General features: G+C 40.0%; 1 long non-coding RNA gene across 1 annotated transcript; it reads right to left on the bottom strand.

Annotated features, from left to right (window-relative positions):
- Nucleotides 1-1,474: 1,474 nt before the first annotated feature.
- LOC119418597 lies at nucleotides 1,475-4,051 on the bottom strand. The gene is made up of 3 exons (XR_005187209.1): nucleotides 4,005-4,051; nucleotides 1,729-1,831; nucleotides 1,475-1,515 (listed from the first exon to the last, which is right to left on the bottom strand). It is a non-coding gene; the product is annotated as an uncharacterized LOC119418597 (long non-coding RNA).
- Between the last annotated feature and the right edge of the window lie 794 nt (nucleotides 4,052-4,845).

The following is a 4,845-nucleotide window of genomic DNA, read 5'->3' as shown; positions in this document are numbered from 1 at the left end:
CCCCCCCCCCCCCCCCCCCCAAAAAAAATTTATTAAGCTTTTACTGCCTTTGTAAGCATATCACTTTGACATGATTTAAAAATGTATTTGAAAGAAAGGAAGATATGAGATTTCTTGTTTATTAACAAAAGTCATTGGATTATTATAGTTATTATAATACAGTAGTCCCTCGTTTATCGCGGGTGACCCGTACCCTGAAGACCCGAGATAAGTGAAAAACCGCCAAGTAGGAATAGTAGTTTATCTTATTACATATATATATACACACATGATATATGCATTTTAAACGCTTCCCACATTCTTGCAATATTCTAAACAATGTTTCTAAACTCTAAGCGCTCTAAAAGAGCACAGAATGTCAAGATTTAGCTTCCTGCCTCCTTTGCTCTTTGCCGCCTGCAAGCGCTCTTGGCCACGCCCACTTCTCCGTTCTGCACGGTGAACAGCTGATCAGCTGCAGCAGGAAGTTTATCCTACAGTGTGGGCTGCACAAAGGTGCAGGAGGTGCGAAAAAAATTTAAATAATTTCTTTTAAATTAAAAATCCCATGCTGATCGTGCGACTCATCCATCAATCAGCCAAATGTGTGTCATGTCCAAACTTACAAATGTATTTTGAAAAACCGTGATAGAGTGAGTCCACGATAAACGAACCGCGAAGTAGCGAGGGACTACTGTATTTTAGTTATTATAGTTATTCACGGTCGATGGCCACGCACGTCCTCTGACGCAGCGGCTGGGTCCAGTTAAGCCACAGGTGAGTTGCTGGCAGTGATCCATCTGGACTTTTTTGTACCTCTTTCAACCGTCTGATTAGCGAGCGGTCAAACGGCCACGAGCGGCTGGTGGTGATCCAAATTGGATCATCAGCTGCGCATGTCCGCTGATGCAATCAAAAGCTCAACACCGATCTGGCCCGCCCATTCAGCACATTATTTTGGTCCGGCCCAAATTGTGGGTCGGGCCGGGTCAGAAATGACAGCTCTAACACTCACACAGCCATGGGTAAAAATGTTGTCACTCTGTTCTGACAGTGGGCGATAAAAATGCTAAACATGTTTTTGTACCTTTTTAAAATGCCAAACATCAATGACACATTCCCTTATTGATTGATAATAGGATGATGGCTAAAATGAAAGATATAAGTACGCAGCTGCGCTCAGGCAGCGTTTGCTGCAACACTCAAGGCAACAGGGAGGCCTGGAACACATGCTCCATCAATCACAATCTTCTTCTATTTTTCTCTTTGTATTTAAACTTACGAGACAAAGTGTTACCATTTCACATTAACTGAACATAAATGACCTTTTCAATCAATTTAAGTAAAGATGTTTTTGGACTGAACATCATAACCAGAACTGGAAACAATGCTTACATTCCCGTAGAACCAGTTGGAGGAGGAGCACCGGCTGGAAACACCCATGCACGAGCACTTTTCACAGCCACGGCGATTATCACGCTGCAGATTGTAGAATCCAAGTTTACAACGGTCACAGTTCTCTCCCTCAACATTTTCCTTTAAGAGAGAAAGATGAAAGAAAGTCGGCGATATGAGCGGATGCAGCAACGTTTACGAGCTGTCCTCAAACATGAGCACAGAGCATGTTATTGGGAGTGTTAATGTGGTGAAAATAATGATGACAGGGATAGAAAGGTTAATGCAAAGCATTTGTCATCGTGTGTGCACGCATGTGTAAATGTGTGTGTGTGGATGAGAGTGAGTTTGTACCTTGCATACACAAGGTGTTATACACGGGTCAGTGTTTGTGCTTCCTTCCACGCTGCATTCACACCGCTGACAAGACGGGTAGTCCTTGTAACCAACAGCACACCTGGAAGACAAATAAAATCACCATTAATAAAGAACATGATAATAATAATCAACACAAACTCAACATGGTAATTCTCACAATAACCACTGCTTCTATTTTGCTGAAAAAGCTGTCCCAGGTACAAACACATGCATTATTTTCCTAAATTTCATAGTGAGTAAATGTAGGTCAAATAGATTTTAAACTCTGTTGTGTTGTTTCCAGACTTCTCACCATAAAGAGAATTTGATTAGAGTGGAAAGAATGTATAAAGTTTACAAAAAAAGTTGTGTTAATTTAGTGGGAAATAAAATATTACCAGCATCAGTTACAATAATCTAACCGAATGATCGAGCCCTCGGTTCCAGGGTGAGGTTCTGCCTCAAGTGGAGGAGTTCAAGTATATCGGGGTTTTGTTCATGAGTGACGGAAGAATGGAGTGTGAGATTGACAGACGGATTGGTGCAGCATCTGCAGTATTGCGGACTCTGTGCCCGTCCATTGTGGTGAAGAAGGAGCTGAGCTGTTTGGCCTGTCACGATAAATTTTGTTGGGCAATTAATTTTCTCAGAAATTGTTGCGATAAACGATAATAATGTATGAAATTTGACAATAATAAGTAATTATTGTCAAACTTAAGAAGACATTTTTAAGTTGTTTTGTATATAGTGCCTTTCTTCAACCACCGGATGGCAGTATAAGACCGTTTGAACCGAAGGATGGATAGTGAGGGAGCGAGCGGCGCATCTCTTTAAGAAAAATGGGAAGGAGGCCCCTTGACGTGACATGAGCGCTCTCTCTTTGGTTGTCAAAATGGCGGATGCTCGGTGTAGTTTGAGCTCATTAGAATAGCATTTTTCACACAAAGCTTTTAATTTAAAAAAAAAAACAGTTAAGTTTTCAGCTTCTTTTTGCAGAGAAAAACTTTTTAGATGAAGGCACACATTGCAACTGTGAATTTTGGAGCTTTAATAAGACGGAGGTCGGCCTGTTAGCTTAGCTTGTAGCTTAGCTTCTCAGCTTAGCTGCTTTTAACGATTCAAAAATGTGATTTTGGACGGTTAAAATGGATTTTAAAAAGAAAGGAGAAAGAGAGGGGTCAGTGAAGAGCGCCGTAGTTGAGCTTTATGTCATCCAGTGTCTTCAGTAGAAACAGAGAGACGAAGAAACGATAAAGCCGATAAATGAAAACGAGGTTGATAATTTTCATTTAGCATGCGAATATTCGATTTATTGTTTATCACCACAGGCCTATGAGCTGTAAGGCAAAGGTCTCTGTTTACCGGTCAGTCTAAGTTCCTACCCTCGTCTATTGTCACGATCTTTGGGTGGTGATTGAAAGAACGAGATTGTGGATAGAGGCAGTTGAAATGAGTTTCCTCCGCAGTAAAAATGTACAAATTATAAAATTTTGGAGTCAACTTCAATAAAGACAGCCACCACAGCCAAGTGAGCTTAAGAAAGAAAATCACAGATATTAATTCAATCAGTTTTACAGATATCGAGCTAAAATTTGGTGTAGTAGTCACAAAGCATCACCTTTAACACATATGAACTACTGCTGTCAATCCACTTTGTCTGTTAGCAAAATATGTCATGAAAGTCTTGATGAATTTTAATGAAACTCAAAAACTAATAACTGGATGTATAGCTACAAATTATTAACTTTTGATATCAATTCAACTTAAGAAATTATTCACTGCAAACATGGATTTTACGCTGTAAATTTTGCAAATATTAAGCTAAACTTTGGTATGGTAGTAGCTGAGCCTCATCGCCAACACATACTATGAGTGCTACACATTTTGCTAGATCTTATGAGTCAAGGTTGGGCCAAAAATAACTCTGTAGAAGATGTTAGCATAAATCTACAACATGGTGGTGGGCGATATGCATTCTTAATTGATAATGCTTAATGAATTAATGAATGAAACATGTTTTTAAGATGTTAATCTCCACAGAGTCAATCAAAGCATCAAATAAAACAGCATCTTTCATGTCTCTACTACGGTTATTTATTAAGTGACTTCCTAGTTACGGCCCCAGGCGTGATAATATCATCTACAATTTTAATCAAAGTTTCTGACAATTTCAAAGCACTAACTGAAACAGACACGAGCTGAAAGGTGCTGCTCACCTGTCACTACATGTCTGTCTCTTTCGGTGCGTATGCGTGAGCATGCGAGTCTCTCACCTGTCACATCGTAGACCCCCAAAACCTTCTTTACACCAGCACGACCCTGCTGGCTGACCTGTCAATCAAACACACACAAAGGCACACACAGTTTAAAAAACACCGAGTACAAAAATGGGGAAAACTCTTTTAAGGCGGCTGCAACTTAAACAGCTCGACTAACATAAAAACAGAAATGCATTAAGGTGCAAAATTCTGATTATACAAATCATCTCACATATATTTTTAATAGTAGAAGCTTCTGTACGTTACTAAGCTTTAATAAACCAAATCTCAAAGGATATCAAAATTGGCTAAAAGGAAGCAATGTTAAAATTCCTGCAGGCATCTCTTGAAAACAAGAATTAGATTAGATTATTTATGTTTCAAGATGCAAATTGAAAAGAAACAAGACTGACCAACACCAGGAGAATTAGAGGGAAAAATGTAAAATAATTTGCATACTTGGCGTAGCTTGGCTCGGATCTGCGACGCATGATTGGCTGATAGAACCATGAAGGTCACATGAGCACTGGATGCAAGCGTTGTGCTCATCTGCACTCACCTGGACAAGTGAAGACAAGCATTTGTTTAAGTAGAGCATTACTACTAAAGTAAAGACGCATGCATGTCCATCATACCTCTGTAGCTCTGTAGTAACCAGGAATACAACTCTGACAGTTAATTCCAGCTGTGTTGTCACGGCAGCCGATACAGACTCCACCCCCTCTGTACTGACCGTTGACATCCAGACTGAGGGATAAATCAGCTACTGTCTGATTAAAGTAGCACTCCTCTGCCTTACCATGGCAGTTACACTCTGAAAGCACATACAAATGGAGAGTTGGTGCGATTAAAACTT

This window comes from Nematolebias whitei, chromosome 12 (assembly GCF_014905685.2).
Source record: "Nematolebias whitei isolate Nwh7 chromosome 12, NemWhi1, whole genome shotgun sequence".
Taxonomy (NCBI): domain Eukaryota; kingdom Metazoa; phylum Chordata; class Actinopteri; order Cyprinodontiformes; family Rivulidae; genus Nematolebias; species Nematolebias whitei.
This window is presented reverse-complemented; position numbering and strand designations above follow the sequence as displayed.